The sequence below is a fragment of the Crotalus tigris genome, unplaced genomic scaffold (genome assembly GCF_016545835.1).
Source record: "Crotalus tigris isolate CLP2741 ecotype Arizona unplaced genomic scaffold, ASM1654583v1 scf7180000019139.288180, whole genome shotgun sequence".
Classification (NCBI taxonomy): Eukaryota; Metazoa; Chordata; class Lepidosauria; order Squamata; family Viperidae; genus Crotalus; species Crotalus tigris.
Genome location: NW_024097396.1, coordinates 118,373 through 141,276, shown reverse-complemented (window position 1 = coordinate 141,276; position 22,904 = coordinate 118,373). Strand labels below are relative to the sequence as shown.

General features: G+C 38.2%; 1 protein-coding gene across 5 annotated transcripts in view; it reads right to left on the bottom strand.

Moving 5' to 3' along the window:
* Positions 1 to 22,904, bottom strand: part of ATXN7 (ataxin 7) — a 118,378-nt gene that overhangs the window by 17,456 nt on the left and 78,018 nt on the right. The window lies entirely within an intron of this gene.

Here is a 22,904-nt window from a genome sequence, read left to right as displayed (position 1 = left end):
ACAGCAGAATAGAAGAGAATAGATTGCAGAAGATAACAAAATACAAAGATCTGCAAACAGAAATAGAATGACTGAAGCAAAAGAAAGCAAAACTAGTACTACTAATAACAGGCGCCTTGGGTGCAATCCCAAAAGTTGAAAATAAGTTGACTCCCTCTTCTTTGTGGCAGCCCCCAAATACTGGAATACTGCTATCATGTCACCCCTAATCCTTTTTTTAAAGTAAGTTACCTTAATTAAACTATCACTGGTTATTAACTTAGCAAAAAGTGTCCAAAAATAGCCTTGACTGACAAAGCTAGGATGGGCAGTTAAAGTCAATCCCTATTAAATCATCTTGTAAGATCACTATGCACAGACTTCAAATATAAGAAGAAAAAATGGTAAGGAGCATGAAATCAAGAATATTTTTCCAAGAATAAAAAGATAGGGAGGGGGTTTAATGAATGATGTTGGTATGAACTGGATTAAGTTTTATGATTCATTCTCCCCCCCCCATCTAATTTCTTCCGTTTACTATTTTTTACTCCTTTTCTGCAAACTGTGTAACATTATCTCCCAGAAAGGAAATAGTATATGATAAATTCCAGGATTGGGGTATACTATACCCATTGATATTTCAACTTTTTTTGTAACTTATAAAGAGCTCTCTTCTTAAGTAAGTATTTCATAAGATAATTACTGCATTTACAAAAGTATGAACTATGCAATATATGTGGGCTTTAATTCCTAAATTCTTTCCTTCTACAAAGGATAACAAACTAAGGTATACAATGTTCTTTTATAATAATGGGGTTTGTTAAGATACAATTGGAGGCTCTTAAAAATTCTGTACTACTTGATGTAGCTAATGCTAATGCTAGTCATGACAAATCCTTTATATAAAACAGAAAAAAATGCTGGTAATTTTCACATTCTTAACCACTGTATACTTGGCAAATCCTAAATCCTAATACAAGAAAGTTGAAAATAGTGCCTGATTCACCGGGAAGTTACTATTATTTTGTATTTTGTCGTTCTTATATATGACTCTACATAAAAGAAGTATTGATTGAGATATTACTAAACACCAACATTTTCATTGCAAATAATTCTTATGCCAATTCTTTTGATTGGCACATCTGTAGGTAGCTTTATCCATAAACCAAAACAAATTGGAGGACCACTGATTCTATGGCTACTGCTTTCCAGAATGATAAATAACATGGGGAAAAGATGCAGCTTTTGGCGTCTACGGGGCTTTTCCCGTGTAAGATTGAGAGTATCTTGGTGACGTTTCGACAAGGTCCCACTCGTCATCTTCAGGCTGGGGTCTTCGGCTTCGTGCCTGTGCGAGCAAAGTGTGATCGGAGCTGCCGTCTCTCTATAAATACTGGTGGGGGTGGGTGGAGTGCTAACTTTGTTGCTGCGGGTGGATTGGTTGGCTGTGTTGGAGCCATTGTTTGTGAATTGTTCAGCTGTTTTGTAACATCCGGAGTAGTTGAGGTGCTGGCTGTGTGCCCATTATATATATATATATATATGTAGGTCTTTGGTTGTTCGGGTTTTCTCCCGCGTAAAATTGGAAGTGTCTTGGCGACGTTTCGACGAAGTCCCATTCATCATCTTCAGGCTGGTGTTTTCAGCTTCGTGCTTTGAGCAGCAATGTGTGGTCTTAGCTGTTTCTTCCTTTTAACTGCCAGTGGGGGTATGAACTGATTGGGTGGGAGCTTGGCTGTGTTCTGATTGGGTGGAGGTGTGTTCTGATTGGTTAGGGGCTTGGCTGTGCTCTGATTGGCTGGGGGGTTGGCTGTGCTCTGATTGGCTGGGGGGGTGGCTGTGCTCTGATTGGCTGGGGGAGTGTTCTGTTTGGTTGTGCTCAGGTTAGTCTGAGTTGCAGAGGGGTTTAAGATTTTGGGCTGCCTTGCTATTTTTTGGCTTCGCGTTTGTGGTCGTGCCTCCTCTTCATGGAGGGTGTCAGTTTGCTTCATGTATGGATTGGAGGGGTTTAAAGTGGCTAATGATGCAGCTGTGGTCTGGCTTCTGGTTTGTGGTCGTGCCTCATCATCGGTGTGGCTTTGGGTTTGTTTTTTGCGTGGATGTGTGGTGGTGACATCCTGTGTGGTTTTTGTGAGTGTGGGTCTGGTATCATTTTTTGTGTTAGGGAGTCGTTTGTCAATAAGGGCGGGTTTCCAAATGGCTGGTAGGCGGGAGGTATCATCTCGCTTGTTCATGCTGTGTGGGCGTTTTTCTATCTCGATGGCTTCTCTGATTATTCTGTTATTAAAATGTTCACTTTTGGCAATGGTTCTGGTATTTTTAAAGTCAATTTCATGTCCTGTGGCTTTAAGGTGTTGGACCAGGGAAGATGTTGGTTCCTCTTTTTTGACTGAGTTCTTATGTTCTTCAATGCGTGCACTTATTCTTCTGTTGGTTTGTCCGATGTATGTGGTGGGACAAGTGGTGCATGGGATTTCGTATACTCCTTGATTTTCTAATTCAATTTTATCTTTGGGGTTTCTAAGGATGGTGGATATTTTTCTGTTTGTGCAGAATGCTGTTTTGATGTTGTGTTTATGAAGGATCTTACTGATTCTGTCTGTGGTGCCTTTTATGTATGGGAGGAGGGCTTTGCCGTTTTCTTGTTCTTTGTCTTGGATTTTGGTGGGGGTTTCTTTTTGGATTAGGTTTGTAATCTTAGTTCTATGGAATCCATTGGATGTTAGTACATTGGTGAGAGTGTGTAGTTCGGGTTTTAGGTGTTGTTCGTCAGCTAAGCGTTTTGTTCTGGAGATGAGTGTCTTGGCTACAGAGTTGATCTGTGCTGGGTGGTGGTGTGAGAGAGCGTGCAGATAGCGGTTTGTGTGTGTTTTCTTCTGGTAGATGGTGTGTCCTAGGGAGCCATTGGATTTCTTGTAGACTAAGACATCCAGGAAGGGAAGTTGGTTGTTAGCTTCTGTTTCCATGGTGAACTGTATTTTGGGGTGTAGGCTGTTGAGGTGTGTGAGGAAGTTGTCCAGTTTTTCTTTCCCATGTGGCCAGATTATGAAGGTGTCGTCTACGTATCTGAGCCAGAGTTTGTGTTTGTGATCCGATTTTTCTAGAGCTTGGGTTTCAAAGTGTTCCATGTAGAGGTTGGCAATGACAGGTGAGAGGGGTGATCCCATGGGTGCTCCTTCTGTTTGTTTGTATTTTTGTCCATTATAGATGAAGTATGTGTTGGATAGGCAGTGGTTGGTCAGATCTAAGATGTGTTTCGGGGGGTTATATTTGTTTTGGATAGCTGTCAAGGCTTCTTTGATAGGCACTTGGGTGAAGAGGGATATGACATCGAAGCTCACTAGTAGGTCGCTGGGCTGTAAGTTTTGTTTCTTTATGATCTCTATAAACTGGAATGAGTTTTTTACGTGTGAGGTGATGGATTCTGCATAGGGCTGTAGTTGTTTTGTAGAGGTGAGCCTATGGAGCTGACTATAGGTCTGAGTGGGGTTCCTTCTTTGTGTATCTTGGGGAGACCATAGAGTTTGGGGCATCTGGATGATGGTCTCCTCAAGATACACAAAGAAGGAACCCCACTCAGACCTATAGTCAGCTCCATAGGCTCACCTCTACAAAACCTAGCCAAATATCTCGCCAAACAACTACAGCCCTATGCACACTCTCACCAATGTACTAACATCCAATGGATTCCATAGAAATAAGATTACAAACCTAATCCAAAAAGAAACCCCCACTAAAATCCAAGACAAAGAACAAGAAAACGGCAAAGCCCTCCTCCCATACATAAAAGGCACCACAGACAGAATCAGTAAGATCCTCCATAAACACAACATCAAAACAGCATTCTGCACAAACAGAAAAATATCCACCATCCTTAGAAACCCCAAAGATAAAATTGAATTAGAAAATCAAGGAGTATACGAAATCCCATGCACCACTTGTCCCACCACATACATCGGACAAACCAACAGAAGAATAAGTGCACGCATTGAAGAACATAAGAACTCAGTCAAAAAAGAGGAACCAACATCTTCCCTGGTCCAACACCTTAAAGCCACAGGACATGAAATTGACTTTAAAAATACCAGAACCATTGCCAAAAGTGAACATTTTAATAACAGAATAATCAGAGAAGCCATTAAGATAGAAAAACGCCCACACAGCATGAACAAGCGAGATGATACCTCCCGCCTACCAGCCATTTGGAAACCTGCCCTTATTGACAAACGACTCCCTAACACAAAAAATGATACCAGACCCACACTCACAAAAACCACACAGGATGTCACCACCACACATCCACGCAAAAAAACAAACCCAAAGCCACACCGATGATGAGGCACGACCACAAACCAGAAGCCAGACCACAGCTGCATCATTAGCCACTTTAAACCCCTCCAATCCATACATGAAGCAAACTGACACCCTCCATGAAGAGGAGGCACGACCACGAACGCGAAGCCAAAAAATAGCAAGGCAGCCCAAAATCTTAAACCCCTCTGCAACTCAGACTAACCTGAGCACAACCAAACAGAACACTCCCCCAGCCAATCAGAGCACAGCCAACCCCCCAGCCAATCAGAGCACAGCCAACCCCCCAGCCAATCAGAGCACAGCCAAATCCCTAACCAATCAAAACACACCTCCACCCAATCAGAACACAGCCAAGCTCCCACCCAATCAGTTCATACCCCCACTGGCAGTTATTATATATATATATATATATATATATATATATATATATAATTGATATATATATATATATATATATATATATATATAATTGATTAATCCAAAAAGATAAATATATTGCTTCAACGCCTTTTTCAGGAGCTATGAATTAAACCAAGTAAATATAAAACACATTCAGTATCAAGTCATTTGAAAGGAAAAAAATTATTTGGAGTATAAATAGGCATCCGTGTAGCATCAGCCAACCCCTTAAAGCCAGATTTGAGTTAATGGCAGCTATGTGCACACTCTTGCTCCTTCCGGATCACAGTACAACTCTACTTATTACTGGATAACATCCTAATAAAAAACAACAAAACATAAACAAAGCCATTTTAACAGTATAATCTAGTCCACCCCATAGTATCATCAAATGTTCTATTCAATCTGCAAAACATAGGCTTAGATTTTATTTCTGCAACCACAGGTAGTCCTTGACTTATGACCACGATTGAGCCCAAAATTTCTGTTGCTAAGTGAGACATTTGTTAAGTGATGTTGCCCATTTTATGACCTTTCTTGCCACAGTTGTTAAATGAATCATTGCAGTTGATAAGTTAGTAACAAAATTGCTAAGTGAATCTGGCTTCCCCATTTGACTATTTGTCAGAAGGTTACAAAATGTGATCACATGACCCTGGGGCACTGCAACTGTCATAAATACAGTAGTGGCCAAAATCATGGAAACCTTTTGGGAAAGGGTATTTTTGAGGTTTGATGGTTAATAACACCATGGAGTAGTACCATAAAAATACATATCAATGGAAAGATAATTTAATCAAGAATGTAATGCAACATAGTTTGTTCAATTATCTGCACTGTATTCTATGAAAAGCTATAGCCAAATAACCAGAAAAAGGAAGTACAACTTGCTTAGGTTGATGTCAGGTAGCTTTCCTTCATCTGATTGTAGCCAATGAGCATGAGCCAATCAGGTGTCATCTTGTTTTGGCAATGAGCCAATCAGATCACAGTAGGATTCAGTTATTGATGTCATGTATTGAAGCTGAGAGGAGGACATTTGTCAGTGTGTTATGTGATCGCTATCAAGTTGGTTGGGGTTTTTTTTCTTTCATTTAGTGAGCTTGTCAAACGTAATAAAATTAAAGTAAAATACAGAGTTGACTGGTTGCCCAGAAAGCGATGCAAAATAGTATTATTAAGTGAACAAGGCTACAGTTATAAAGAAATTAGAAGAAAAATTGGTGGAAACTTAACCAAAGGTGGCATTTTTCCTGTACACTTTTCCCAAAAAGTTTCCACAATTTTGGCCACTACTGTATCAGTCAGTTGCCAAGCATCTCAACTTTGATCATATAACCATGGGGAATGCTGCAATGGTAGTAAATGTGAAAAACTGTCATGTCATTTTTTTTCAGTGCCATTGCAACTCTGAATGGTCACTAAATGAATTGTTGGAAGTCAAGGACTACATGAATCCTTCTTGGCAGAAAACTTACATATTTCTGATATCAACTTGGGATGACTCATCGCTTTCACAAATGACACTTTCTAAGTTACTGGTATAATTGAACAATGATTCAGAGTAAACATTAACAGCAAGAATTAGAAACTCACAGCATGTATGTTTTAACTTCAAATTTATACCTAAATCTTACACTCTTACCTGGGGAGGGAGGGAGTGGAGAAATCTTTTTTTATTATGGAAGCAAGTCACTGTAATAAATGTGCAATAATTTTAGCATGTAAGCCTTACTTTGAAGCACTAAAACACAATTGGATTTATTCTGTATTAAAGACAGGTAGCAATGCCATGAAGGTTTAAAAATATAATTAGTTATGTTCAGCCTGACCAACTAATTATAATTGACATTTCATTGCAAGAAAAGTATTGTTTCTGTTGTAAATAAAATTTACTGTATTTTGATGTATATTTATATCGGTCCATTGAACTGAAAAAGAGTTATATGTGATCTTAACTGCTAAATTTTATGTTTATTAATACACTGATTAAGTAGCACTCAGATTTCAGGGCAAAAAGATTTACTAAATGCAAAGTAATTTTATTTGTAACTTTTTCTTTTTCTTTTACAACAACTTCCGCTTTTATACAAGCACAGATTTCAAACTTCTACAAAAGTAGATTTAAAAAAAGCAAAATCTGAACTTTGATTACAAGTGCATTTTAATCACAAATATGCTGAACAAAATAAATTCAAAATTTTAAAGCACTCAAAAACCTTAATCTTAGAATGGTTAGCATCAGATTTATAAACACACATTTTTACTATATGGTATGAAAACAAAAAAAAACTACTATGTTCCAATAACTGCAATGCAAACATCAGCATTTTGTCTGAGTTAATAGGAAACTCAGCTCCCGTCTGCTTTGAACTTTGGCCAAATTACATTTCAAAATGGCTAATGTGGGCTGCTTGCAGCAGTTAATCCCTTATTTGAGATTATCTACTCTGATCAACTAATTCTGCAATGGCTGTCTAACTTCACCGCTATTCAGCCTTCCACATGTGGCAGAACAAGCAAACGCTAGAAAAACGTATCAAGTGTAAATTCTCTTTGCTACATGTCACCTTAGTACAGAACTATACTAACCTTCTGCAAACTCCATTCAGGACTGGGCTTCCTGCCAAATGTCTTTCAAAAAACTGCACTCAAAAAGTTAAGCAGAGTTTTTCAAGCCTAATGCGATAGAAAAAGGCTGTTCTGGAAAGCAACTGTGTTTTGTTTTCTCACTGATAAAATATGTGATTTGCTGCATAACTGCTTCCAAAGTTTTGTTTAATAAAGTAGGTTTGCTTACAAGCCGTCAAACAGACTCAGTTTTTAGTTTTATGTAATATTTGCTAATACAGTAACGTGCATTTAAGTCACAAAGGTCCTGGCAGATAACTATTAAAACAGGGATGTGGAATCTAATTTTATCTAAATGGGAATGTGTGAGTAAATTCCTCTGCTAGAAAAATCTGCCAGAGTTTGAGAAGGCTGCTCTTCAATAAATCTACCACGATAATTACTTACTGTTCCAATTTTATGTTTCTTTAAAATTGTTCACATATTATTAAAATATCTTGCCATAAAAAGCATAATAAAAAATTCATGCAACACTAAATTATCAAACCTATTTAATACAATGTTTTATAAGAACAATAATCCCTTATAACAAATCTTCATAATGGTCCTATAAAATTACTTTTATCTTCTGATAGTAAATTCTAATATTTCTTTTTACCAGACTAGTTATCTTATTGTACCTTCTTATCTTATATGAATACCTGTTCTTTCATACTAGCACTCCTATGTCATAGCTCTAATCATTTTGCCACAAATGATTACTATGGCTGTGTGCACTTCAAAAACAATTAGGAAGAACTGCTTAGGACCTCACAGGAGTACAGCACCTTTAGCAATTCATTAAAAAAGCTTATCTTTTTCCAGCTTATCTCTACTCAAGCCTGAAACATGTTGTGGTTGCTACAAGAACTGCATTAATTTTAATGAGTCCACCCCTTAAAACCATTGGCATTTTTAACAGGCTTATTTGAGAGAAAAAGTCATGAGTGCTGTAATGAATAACAGAGAGATAATGTGCCTACACAAAGTCCAAAGCATTTAATCCAAATGTTTTTTAAGAGTGCACACAGTATTCATCAGTAGCTTATATAGAATTCATTACTATACCAGGCTGCTCAGAAATCTGCACACAAATTCAAGGGAATACAGGTAGTCCTCAACTTATGGCCACAATTGAGCCCAACATTTCTGTTTTTACGTGAGAAGCTGAAATTTAGCCAATGTTTTTAAAAAATATTTTATGCTGTAAAATTATCGTAAAGCATTTTATGACATAATTCAAGATATCATAAAAACATTTCCTGTGATCCAACTCCTGGTATTTGTGCTATACAGGTTTAATATGGACTACTTGCATCTCTAAATATCTCCTTGAATTTTAAAGAATTTTTCAAGTACATTAGTACCATTATTGAGGCAGGCAGGAAGTCTAATGCTTACAGCCGGCTTCCCACAAGGAAATTCAATGGGGAAGCTGACAAGAAGTTGGCAGTCACTTTCACCCCACTGATTTTTTGACTCTTGTGGTCATTCCAAATCTCTATTTAGGTCAGTGGTTCTCAACCTTTTTAATGCCGCGACCCCCAACCGGTCGTAAGTCGAGGACTACTCAACTGGTGCAGCACCGTTTGCAGAACGGGACTTTTGGCGGGCTCAGCAGGGCAGAGACAGCCTGGACATTTCCTATTGGCTTTTGAAACAGAATTAGACTCTATTCAAGAGAGTCTATTTTATTGGCTTTCAAAAGCCAATAGAATAAAAGGGAGTAGCACAGCTAAGGAAAAGGGGAAAAAAATGGCGGACTGCGTTGTTTGGCAACCCCCGTGAAATGGTCGTTCGACCCCAAATGGGGTCCCGACCCACAGGTTGAGAACCACTGATTTAGGTCAAGAAATATATGACCCAATGGGTCACTGTTGTCTAGTTATTTATTAAAGTGTATGCTGCCCCTCAATAATTCTGCACTCCTATTAGTCCAGAGTGTGCAAGCCCTGGATTAGTTTTTGTACTAGAGCAGGGGTAGGCAACCTTGGCTCTTTTATGATTCGTGGACTTCAACTCCCAGAACGCTGGCTCAGGAATTCTGGGAGTTGAAGTCCACGAGTCATAAAAGAGCCAAGGTTGCCTATCCCTGTACTAGAGCAACCAATAAGCCCTTCCTTGTAAGGTGCAGAATATATAAGAACATATATATTCTCCCAACTATTCTCCAGATAAAGCCTAGTTGGCTTTAATAACATGTGGCAGCTCATACTGCATATTAGAGTAACACTAAAGATTAGCACAAGAGCAAGAAACAATCTGACAATGATATTTAAGAATATTTAGATTAAATGAATGTGGGGTTAAATTAAATAGGGTTTACATATGGAAGAAATCAGGTGAAATGAATAGGCCCCTTTCACTGGATTTCCAGTGTATCTCAAAGGATTTCTGAAATAACAGCAGAAAAATATGCATTTCTCTACATTATAACAGAAGTTACATTTTCTTTTCCAATTTTTGTATCTCATGTAATAGCTGCTTTAATTTTGTGGATAGTTTCACAGTTCTACAGCATCGTGTTTAAACAGTTTTAGTCCCCTAGAATGTTTTCTAGCACCCCTGCCAAACTACAGTTTGATTAACTCAAGGCTCTTCCAGAATAGTGTTTGCCTATGTATTTGTATAAGTGTGTGTGAGAGAGAAAAAAAAGAGGGAGGGAGGGAGGGAGAGAGAGAGAGAGAGAGAGAGAGAGAGAATTGGATATTATCTGCTCTTGCTAAAATACTTTTTTTCTTTGTAAAAGTAGGCTTAAGCTAGATACTGTCTAGTAAAATCATTGCAAAATTCTGTGTGCGCTTACTGTAGCCAGGGGTAGGCAACCCTGGCTCTTTTAAGATTCGTGGACTTCAATTTCCAGAATTCCTGAGCCAGCGTAGCTCAGCTTGGAAACCTCTCCCTTTCCCCTCAGCATGGCTGGCTCAGGAATTCTAGGAGTTGAAGTCCACAAGTCATAAAAGAGCCAAGGTTGCCTACCCCTGCTTTAGGCTATATCCCTTGCTCCAGAAAAATTTATTGAGTCTCACTAAAATAAATGTTGCAAATATACTTTACTCATAAAAGGTCACAGTTCTAAAGAATTAACTTTTTGAGACTTTAAAGCTTCAATATAGTATTAAATATTCTTAGTACTCTTGTCTCAGGAGCTATATATCATATAGTACAGGGGTCCTCAACCCCCGGTCTGTGGACCGGTACCGGGCCGCGGCATGCCAGCAATGGGTCCGCACAAACAAGCAAAGCCCCATCCGTGAGATGCAGACAGCACACAAAACCATGCACTCTCCAGTCCATGGAAAAACCTCTCTCCACGGAACTGGAGCCAAAGGCAGGATACCATACTTGTCAGAAAGGTGCATTAGGTGTTTAAATGTTGCTGTAGTAACGTTTATTTATAATTACATTCTACGTGATTCTCTGAAAGCAATACCATCTATCCACATTTAGCTGAACTTCAAGTCCACAGAAAAGCTGCAGATAAGAATAATCAGAGGAACAAAAATAATATTCTGTGTTTGTTGCTGCTGTATCTAAATAACTTATACATTCTCCCTAGATGTTTTGATATGTACAAAACCATAGAACACTTCAGTGACAAAGGCTAGATAGTTCACCACTAATAACTGTAATACCACTAGCCCAAAACACACACACACACACACACACACACACACACACTCCAACTATGCCAATTCCATAACAGAATTGACAAACTAGATGAATCAACAATTGTCAAACAATTGAAATAGCTCAAACGTCAGCGTCATGTACTCACTTTGAAGCTAAGGCTGGTTTTGCTCAAGTTAATCTCTTGCCTAGGAACATTATTGTAGGAGGAGTGGCAAAGCCTGGGATTGGAGTCAAAAGAGGAATCAACCTAAAGTCTCTACGTTCAACTCCTCTTGAATTCTGTTAACCCTTATCAAGTGCCAAAATAGTGCTAACTCCTAGTTGACTAGTGTCCATGGAGAGTCTCAATCATCCAAAAGAAGCTTCTTGGATGAGAAGCAAAATGTTTTCAAGGAAAAACCAAGGAAGTCCTTTTGAAAATCACATTTGGGACCTTAGTTTACTAGATTCCTGTGCATGGGCATGAACAAAAAATCAGCTTAATTGAAACTTAATGGTGTGGCCCTGATCTTTATACTAGAAATGAAAAAGCTAAATTACAGAATAATCTTGAAATAGGACTCTAGTTTATTTTGAAAATGAACATACTATTCAATAACCAAACGTAGGCAGGGTGGCGTGGAGGAAGCAGGTAAAAAAGAAATCATAAAAATGAAAGACATTGGCTGAATCATGAAAGCGACATGAGAGCTATGGTTTCCTTTTCGGTATGTGTACATAATATATTCAGTCTGAAAATAAATCAGATTTTATATTAGCTCTCAGGTATAATTCCACCATCACTACCACCAAATCTGTTATGCTGTCTTACTGTGGCAGGTGTGTTTGTTCTTGGGAGGGATGACTGAAGGACAGCAGAAGTGCATGCCGAGAATACATAATCCCAGCAAGGTCACCCATGGCATGACAGTCATTCTAGCTGCCAGCTGGCACCCATATTGGGAAACACAGAGATCTACTGGAGACAGATGTTCACTTTTTCATAATTTCATGTGGTTTTAAAACTGGAAGAAGAAACATCAATAACCTGGATATGCTGATGACAAAACTTTTGATTGCTTCATATCAGGAGTTCCTATCAGTGACATCTATTGTTAGAGTCACTACTAGTAGGAGAAGTTACAATGAGAGGACAGAATAATGGGATAAGGAAAAAGGTTGAAAAAGATACAAGAGAAGGACCTAAAGGGAGGTCCTGCTGTTAATAGAAAGCAGGATAGAAAAATAGGGAGAAGAGTATACTTCAGGAAAATAAATAGCTAAGGAGAATAGAGAGTTGGTCTCTGACAGAAGGCCACCTGAAGAGACTAGAAGCATTTGAAATGTGGATTTACAGGCAGCTGTTACGTATAAGCTGGATTGACAAGATCAGAAATGAGGAGGTGATAAGGCGCCTGGAAAGCCAAGGGAAATCATCAAAACAATCAAAAAACGAAAATTAGAATATTTCGGACATGTGATGCGACATCCAGAAAAATACGACATACTCCATTTAATCCTCCAGGGAAAGATGGAAGGCAAACGAGGTCCAGACAGAAGAAAAACATCATGGTTTCAAAATCTAAGGGACTGGTTTGGACAAAACTCAGCAGCACTTTTTCGTGCGGCTGCTGATAAAAACAGGATCGCCAACGTGATTGCCAATGTCCAATAACAGATATGGCACAAGAAGAAGAAGAAGAAGGAGAATTAGATGAAGACATAGTTATAATAAACATTTTACCCACTGTCAATCTTTATGACACGGTATTTATGCTTTCTGTTATAGTGATACCTTGCTTCAGTGGTTCAATAAAAAGGAAGTTGGGTCCAGGTTTCCCAATTCTCCATTAAATTGAGGAATACCTCATATGTGATGATTTCATTATAAATGGCATTTGCATAATTGTATAATAATGTCATTACATCTATTATTTAAAGTAAATACAAAGGAATTTTGTGCATTGCATTCAAAAACTAAAAATTCACTGTACTATAAATTTGTTCTGAGACTACATTCTAAAAGCAATATTCATGGTACAATGACTTTACCAAACCATAAACCTAATCTAATTGACTATACAGATCTTATTTTTTTATTAAAATTAATTATATTCATTATCTTTCATATGATCTACAAATTTCCAATATTTGGGATTACATAAGTATACGGTTAATTTTTTAACACATTTTTTACTTACGATGGCAATGGACCCAGAAATTTTGCTCGTAGGTAGTTGAGGTTGTACATCAGTACACTATGCTACTGGACACGATGTTACAACTATTTTTATAATGGTCATGTAAAGAGGTCACCAAGGGAATCAAGTGGTCATTAAATGTGATCACTTGACCACAGTGTTTGTGTGCATGTGTGTGCAAGTCATAACTTTGAGGATGGGTCATAAATAGCATTTTTGAATTCCATAGTAACTGGACTTAACTAGTTCTTAAGTGACCAGTTGCAAACTGTGGACTACCTACATGAGATATTATTGGAATGAAACCAGTAAGATAAATTCAAATGAATTATATTGCTCCTATTAATAATCTATCTTTAAAACGAGCAATTGACATATAAAACTGGTAAATTCAAAAATGAACGTAAAATTCTAAGACATTTCTGGGAGAAACCTCTACCCACTGGGACAGCTTCTGGAGATTTGTATGGCACCCTCCCTTTCTAATATTTAGGAAAACTGTGAAAATGTAACATTTCAAAATTTTACACTATTATAATTGGGGAGCACAATTTATGTAAATTACAATACGGCTTTCAATTTTTTTTCTGTTTATTACTCGTTTCATGGGAAAGAGCGCTAGATATCTGTTCAATGTGTGATAGTATAAAGTAAGTATATAAACTCAGTTTGGGAAGTGCAGATTTCTCTCCTATTCTGCTTATTTTTCCAGTTAGCAGCTTATGTAAGTTATTTAAATCTGAATATTATTTGAACTAAATTTTAACTGACAGCAAATGGAACCATTTCTGGTTTGGAAAGACTGAAAGAAATGGCTAACAATGTGTGCAGGTGCATGTGGTGATCCCATGCACCATGTGTCTGTTCAGTTCTAGAGAACAATATGCTTAAATAACAGCAATTGTGTTCTTTACATGTCAACCATCTGACCACATCCAAAATGATACGAAGGACAGAGAAGAGAGAAAGCTCAAAGCGCATCCCTGAAGAGAAGGCTATTTCCTGTTCTAAGATCACTCTGCATGAATAATGCTAGCAGCAACCTACTTTAAGCTGTCATGCTGAGAAGGGGAAACTGTGAAGTCTAAATACTTCCAGCTTTTCCTAAGGCGCACTTACACAAATCACATACCCTATTCTTCATGCTACTTCACATGCGCACGCTGCAAATGAACTGACAGTCAAATCATCACACTGTGAAAACCTGGGCGACCGTGATGACATTGCCCATAACTGGAAAAAAGAGCTAGTGCTGCTAATTGATGCAAATAGGTAGCAACCGGTCTACTATGTATAAAATATTATGTCACGAATGAAGGCGAATATTTGTGTTCCAGGATAAAGTTGCAGGATCCAATCTGGGTCGGTCACTGGGACCAGAGATTTTTTGTCTTCCGAGCTTTTAGACTCGTGCTGGAGCCCATCCTCAGAGAACTCCTTTCTAGAGAGAAGTTATAAGTCCAAAAGCTCGGAAGAGTAAACCTCTGGTCCTGGTGACCAGCCCAGATTGGATCCTGCAAAATATTATGTCTTCGCTACACATCAGAGATATCACAGAGTAGCTTCTTGCGGTATATTACAACATCTATCACGACACCATTAACAAATTAATTTATATCTATTATATGTCTTTTAATTGTTCTACAAACATGTATGCTGCATGTTTTCTTTGAAATATAATACTGTTGATGAACTCTTAAATAATAGGTGATGAAGTCCTGGAGGCTGCAGAGACGATAAACAATACAGAAATGCGTTCTGTGCAGGGCTGTGCAATCCATTTTAGGATGATCACCCAAATCAACTTTTGCTCAATGGTTAGGGTGGCTGTATTGCTTGAAAGACTTGTCCTGCTATTTGGGAAACAGCTTCTAAGTTTGGTTGTGTAGTCACTTCATTTCATAGAATGACATGATCCCCCCCCCCAACTACCTCTGTGATTGTCATAGACCAGCGGTTTTCAACCTGTGGGTCGCGACCCCATTTGGGGTCGAATGACCATTTCACGGGGGTCGCCAAACAATGCAGTCCGCCATTTTTTCCCCTTTTCCTTAGCTGTGCTACTCCCTTTTATTCTATTGGCTTTTGAAAGCCAATAGAATAGACTCCCTTGAATAGAGTCTAATTCTATTGGCTTTCAAAAGCCAATAGGAATTGTCCAGGCTGTCTCTGCCCGGATGAGCCTGCCAAAAGCCCCAGTCTACAAGTCCTCGACTTACGACTGGTTGGGTAGTCCTCGACTTACGACCAGTTGGGGTCGTGACATTAAAAAGGTTGAGAGCCACTGTCATAGACAATTGCTGAATTAGCAATGAAAACAAAACATACAGCCTCAGTAAAGAAGCTTATGAGGTAGGAAGCAGCTAACTGCTCAATGAATGATCCTCCCGTCCTGGCTCCTCCTCTTTCCATCCTGTGCATAAAAAAAAAAAAATTATATCCAACAGTTTTAACTTTTCACCTAGGCCAGGGCTAGGCAACCTTGGCTCTTTTATGACTCGTGAACTTCAACTCCCAGAATTCCTGAGCCAACTGGCTCAGGAATTCTGGGAGTTGAAGTCCATGAGTCATAAAAGAGCCAAGGTTGCCTAGCCCTGACCTAGGCCTTTGGCAAGAGGGAGGGACATCTCTCTTTTCAAGTCACCTGGTCTGTTGAGCTTGCCATTTTTTATTTGTTATTGATTTTTTGTAATTTCTTTGTTGGAAGCTGCCCAGAGTCATTGAGAGTTGGGTGCCATACAGGTAATCCTTGTCATACAACAGTAATGGAGCCTGGAATTTTGGTTGTTAAGTCATTGTGGTGGTAAGTTGAGGTATCATGTGACTGGAGTCAATTTTACAATAGTTTTTATGATGGTCATAAAGCAAGCCTCATGGTCATAAAGCAAATCATATGGTCATTAAATGAATCACATGGTCATTAAGCAAATGCATACTTCAGAAAGAGAGGGGTTTTTGTCGGAAACTGGCAAAAAATATTGCAAATTTATTTATTTATTTATGAGACTTATATACCGCTTTAAGTGCAAGCACTCTCTAAGCGGCGTACACCAGTAAGCAATGTGTGTGTGTTTCACGGGTATTTATATGTAGGTCTTTGGTTTGTTCGGGTTTTCTCCCGCGTAAAATTGGAAGTGTCTTGGCGACGTTTCGATGAAGTCCCATTCGTCACACACACACACACATATATATATATATATATATATATATATATATACACACACACACACACACACACACACACACACACACACACACACACACACACATATACATACACACATTGCCCCCAACAATCTGGGTCCTCATTTTACCTACCTCGGAAGGATGGAAGGCTGAGTCAACCTTGAGCCGGTGAGATTTGAACTGCTGACCCGCTGAACACAGTCAGCTAAAGTGGCCTGCAGTACTGCACTCTAACTGCTGTGCCACCTCAAATCTCAGTCATGTGATCAGAGGGCCAAGCAGGCATCAATAGAAAATATCAATAACAGATACTTCTTCAGGCAATGGATAAAGACCAGTGGAGTTTTGAAGAAAGATGACTTAGATGTAGGAGTTGGCAAAAGCAATCTGTGTTATAAGTTAACATGAACCTTTTATGGTGTGCCTCAGAATATTTTTTATCCTAACCCCAACTATTCCATTAAAATACTGTAATTATTTCTGGAAGCAGCTTTGTTTCATTTACTGTGTATACAGCCTTGTGAAAAACTTTATAGAAAAGAAGTATGTGAAATAAATGGGATTTATTAACAAGAATAATTCAACAGACCATACACTAGAATAAAGAAGATTTAAAAAAAAAAAACCATTCAAGACTGCATGCAGTTACAAACGACCACCTATGTATATTGCTGTTATTGTAAATTCTTTGGGAGTTTTTTTTTTTAAAATAATCAACATACAATTTTTAACAAACAAACCAATAAACATGCAATGATACTGTACAAAGTGGTCAGGGATAAAATTGTTAGGTGTTCTCAATTTTATAAAGGAATTGGAAGATTACTCATTTTAAAACTGCGCCTATTTCAGAGCTTATATAATAGTTTTTATTTTGTTCTTTAAAATAATGGGGACTGTGGAAACTATGCTGCTGATTTTTAGCAATTTTCTGACATTCAACAGTGCAACCAAAGAGAATTCTAAGAAGTACCAAAAGTTATTTGTTCTGTCTGCAAATTTCCTTTGACAATTAATACAATTTGAGAATGTACGAGTGATAATAATACCACTACCATCATTAATTTTCCAGTTAAAATATGGATTGTGTGGGTTAGAGGTGAACTGTATACTAAAGTTTTTGTATTTATTGCAATTTTTATGCAAGTGTTTCCTGAGTCCTGAAAATTATTTCAAAGGCTTCCCCAGGCTAAAAAGGTTGAAAAAGGCTAGACTAGAAGGCTCAACTTCAGCAGACTCATTCAGTAAAACAAGCCCCCTTTCCAGCAACTCTGCAATGTAATCTTAAAAGGAGAGTATAAATTCTATTATCAGATACTGCAGTAGATTAGCTGCTATAACCTTTAAGACAGGGGTGGGGAACACGGAATTCTGGGAGTTGAAGTCCACAAATCATAAAGAGCCATCGTTCCCCACCCCTGCTTTAAGAGATGATACCTAAAGTTGTCTTAAAGTAAAGCTTCAGGCAAGCAACAGCTTAACAGCCCTGGTTGAAATTGAACCTTTGGAAACTCAAAGATTTTTCCCCCTTGCCTTCCATCCAATCGGAAATCACTCATTATCCTATCTATATTAGTAAGGTGACCAACCGTCCTCCTTTAGGGAGGACAGTCCTCCTTTTGTGAGTTCTGTCCTCCCTCAAAAAGTGCCCTCCTACATGTCCTCCTTTTCGATATTTGAAGAGTAATCTGCAGGGCTTTTTTTTCCTCACAGAACGCTCAGAACAGCATTCCGGCACCTTTTTTTTATTTTTGTTTTTCAACTTTTGCATGAGCTGTGCTATTCCCACTACTGGCTTTCAAAAGCCAATAGGAATTGCTGCTGAGCGCGCCAAAACACCCGCTGGCAAACTTTGCACATGCAAGTTGTCTGTATAATTGTTGCAATGAATAAAATGTTTCTTTTATTTACAATATTTTTTTCTTCAATTTATTTGTGTCCTCCTTTTCATTGTAAAAAAGTTGGTCACCTTAATATTAGTAACTCTGGGCTTGAGGCCAATTCCTTATGTCAGTCCACTCATGGCATTACAGTATAACCTACTCCTGAACCACTACAGTGAAATGAAAATTTCAAACCAGGCAACAGTGTATTTTCCCCATAAATTCCCATCAAACCAATATCATTGTATATATTTCTATCTTTTTTCATTAGAGAAATACTTCAACTCCTACATGCTATATTTCTTCCACTTCTACAATATTTAGCGGTAAGTAGTACCTTTATTTTAAGCATACTCATGGTGCTTTCAATATTAAATGTTCTCTTCCACTGTTCTCAAAAGAATATGATGAGCATGGACAGAGAGGAGAATGTTATTTAATTATTCATATAGTTCTAAGTATTTCCCAAATGATTTTTATGATTATTAAGAAACACTTCAAAAGGAAATGCAGTTTTCACTTAAAAAAGGAGTTACGTTTAACCTTTTACATTAGTCTCTATATGATGTAGTTAAGTCATTTGTGATAAAACTTCGATAGTCTTTTTGAGACAGGGCTACCCAGATTTATTTGATAGAATATCTTAAATAGACTTTAATATTAGTTAATTGGAAAAGGGATAAATTTTGAATTAGAGAAAGGCTTATTTCTTTATTTAAACAATGTATAAGGCTTCCCATCTACCAAAAGCAGGAAGTGTATAAAGATTAAAATCACCACCATTAACAGTTAACAAAACCCAAATCCCAGACAAAACAAAAACAATCTAACTCATAAAGAATATATAACCATATTCAACAGCAAAGCTCTCCTAATTACCCAGCCCAAATGCTTGAGGCAACAAGTTCTTTAATGCCTTACAGAAGGCTAAGAGTTCAAGGTAAATATCAGAGGATGCTGTTCCATAGGGAAGGTGGCTGCCACAGATAAGACATGATTTCAGAATCCAACAAGACGACATTGTTTGATCCCATATTAGGTCCCCAATGTTTCCGGCTTTGCAGACTGGTGGGGGGGGGGAAGGATGGTTTTGCGCGAGAAGGCAAGTCTGTGTGCAGCTCCATTTGTTTTGAGTGGTGTGCACACACACCTGTCGCACACTTAAATGGAGTGTGCGCACATGCTCGCCAGCTGCTTCCACGGCCCGGTTGTAAATCCTTCATGGCCCACTAGTAGACCGTGGTCCAAAGGTTGGGGACCCCTAGTTTAACAGAATGAACCCAGAGTATACCTTACTTGCTAGATCTGATGGTATGAGCAGAGACAATGGGAAATAAGTGGTCTCACAAAGAGCCTGGCCCCAGCAATGTAGAGCTTTAAAGGTAACAACCAGCACTTTGAATTGTACTTCGAAGCCCACTGGGAGCCAGTGCAGCTCACAGCAGTGGTATTATATGGACTACCAAGAAACACCAAAAATAGGATTGAGGTGAAGCTTCTCTCCCATCTAACCTCTTCCACTTCCCCAGCCTCCAGGCATTGGGAAAGAATCTCAATGACATCAACTGTTGGTCCAGGCAGAGATGTATAACTGAGTATCATCAGCATACACCATGCCAAAAGATAACCTCACCCAGCAGCTTAATGTGGATATTAAATAACAGCAGGGAGAACAGAACCCTGTGGCATCCTACAAGGCAGGATCTCAAGTTCAATCTCCCTTTGTTAACCCTGACTGGAACCAAACCCAGAGGAAGGAGGAGAACCAACTTACTATCATGCCCCCCCCAATCCCCTAAATTGGCCCCAAAAGATGCAGTAATAAATGGTATCAAAGGCCACAGAGGGATCAAGGAGAATTATATTGTGAATTTGGGCTGCAGCTGAACTTCACAATACTTATTCTGATCTTGTGCTAAAGTGCAGATAGCTGAGTATCAAACCTTTTCTTTAATGCAGACATGTGTCTCAATCTCATACTAAAGAAAGTATATCTTTTTCCCTTCAGTGAGGTTTGATCCCATATTAGATTTCTTCATGATTTATATATTCTATTAATTACTGTGTTATATAAGCTATTTGCTGAGTGGCAAGAAACAAATATTGGGGAGAAACAGAATTCATGAGATGAGATGTATGAATACTGAGAAAAAATCCTCGGCGTTAATAGGTGATGATGGATAGGGTTATCTTCAATAAAGAAGGACAAAATATAGAAGAAAATATGAGGTCCTGATCATTTCACTTGATACAAAATTTTGACCTTTCTACTTTATATTTGAACAGTAGCAGGTGCATTTACATTCGTTTCGCAGTTGCAATTTAATCTACATCAGTGGTTCTCAACCTGTGGGTCGGGACCCCATTTGGGGTCGAACGACCATTTCACGGGGGTCACCAAACAAGGCTGTCCGCCATTTTTTCCCCCTTTTCTTTGGCCACGCCCCTGGCACACGGTGATGTATAAGTGGTTGGGGGTCACCACAACATGGGGAACTGTATTATGGGGTTGTGGCATTGGAAAGGTTGAGAACCACTGATCTACATAATATCACAGTGCAATAGTATCCACTAAAAGTCTTACTGGCAACATATAGTCAAGCAGAAAAGTCAATTTTATTTGATATATTTATATTGCAATTAGTATAAAAATAGTTTCTAAAACTTGTGCTTTAAGTGGTATCTGAAATACTAGATTCCCCATCAGCTGTGATTTAATTTCCAAAATAACATTGGTTCCTCCTTTCTTCACAGCAAGGAATCTCAGCCTATCTGTCTTGTGCCAGGCAGGCACAAGTTGTGGCTGACTACTAACAAAAGGCCTGAGTTAATTACTGTGAATAGTTTAACAAATTACCATTAAAACTTGAGTCCGTTCCATATAAATGCTTATCCGGCTCTCAAACAGCAGTTCAACAACTCCAGATTCCAGCAATGGGATTTAATCTCTAGTTCTAGCAATGGCTGATTTAATTTCTTCTTGGCAGAGCTGTATGAAATTGTAACACCGCTACAAAAGTACCCTGGCATTTCCCCAGGAGCATTTTGCACTTCAGCTTCAGTGTAGGAAGTGTTTCATAAGTCACTTTAACCAATTACTTTGCTACTGAAATAGTACATCGTTTAATGATGTTTTGCCAATTGGGTAGCCATTCCAATAAAATAAGGAAACAAGGCCTGGAACTCTGTGTCCATTACATATTAAACAAAGTGAAAAATTCTTAGGTCGGACTGTAAGACTGGGTCAAGTTTCGCTTGCTGTCAAGTTATGTATGTTTGTAAAACATATATTACAAAGAGTTGCTTTTGTGACAGGTTATTATAAAAGCAATGCTTCTTTTAAAGTACAGGTGCCTCTGCATGATCTTTCTCCTTGTGTGCATAAACTAGTATTTAGCAGTGGCTGATAAAATGCTGTGGTTATTGTGCTTTATTGTATAATCTGTAATTAACAGTATTGCTGAACAACTGTTTGTGCTGGTGCATCTTGTTATCTTCTTGCTTTTAACACTGGTTTCTGGGACTCAAATTTTACTTGAACATGTTAGAATCTTTCGGTGGCTTCATCTAGAAGGGGTGGGGGGAATTATGGCCCCTTTATGACTTGTGGACTTCAACTCCCAGAATTTAGGGAGTTGAAGTCCACAGGTCATAAAAGGGCCATGGTTCCCCACCCCTGATCTAGAAATTGAAAGAATGTCATAGATGTTCCTAAAGAATGGTCTCCAAAGTGGATATGACCAGTCACCAGTAAATTATAATGTTTGCAGAAGTGCAATAAAATTTATTCTGCTACTGGGAATAATTCTTACAACAGGAGAACTGTTTGTATAAATACTTGAACAAAGAAAATGAATGAGATAAATAGCCAGAAAGACACATACATACATGAAATCTCATTATATGCTAAATTAATATCTTGGGGCATTAGATTGATAGGACATTAAAAAATAGGAAGAAAAATGGGGAAACAATGGAGAGAAGGAAAAAGAGGAGGATCAAATGAGGGACTTGGAATTTTAAATGGAAAGGCTAGAAAAAGAAAGAAGAAAACATGGTTGGTAGAAGGAGGGCTGAAAACCATTAACAGGGAAAATCTTCACAGCTTTTACTTCTGATAAATACCCTTCTGATTTAATCTTTTCAAGTGCAGCAATTCTATAAAGAAGCTCACAATGTGCTCCAAACATATTAAATGGCACAACAATGTTGGGAACTCCCATTCTAATAAAAAAAAAAACCCAAGGAATTTGAATATAGAAGTCAATTTCTTCCCATATTCTCAATTTTCCAATGAGAACTTTTCACAATCTGATTACAAAATCTAAGCATCAGTAAAGAACTCTGACACACATTTTGAGAATTTTGTTTAGAACCTTTATACACTATATTTTAAGAAAAACTCAATTCCTGTTGTTTTCTTTCTGTCTTTTTGAGAAACATTTCTGTGGTTAGTGCAGCCTACAGCCTTAGAATTTCTCCAGCCCAAATGATTCCGTTCAACTTTTTCAGCTCAACCAGAACAGTTAAGTGCTGCCATCTAGCTGAGCCTCACTAGGTCATTTTTAAACAGCAGAACATAAACCGCAAATCAAAAGATAAAGTTGAAATGACAACTGAGTATTCCTCTTATCCAGATATGATTACTTTTGATAACTGAGTGCATATCAATCCTATATATAGGATTTTTTTAGTGTTAATTCCTTGTAGGCAAAGATAT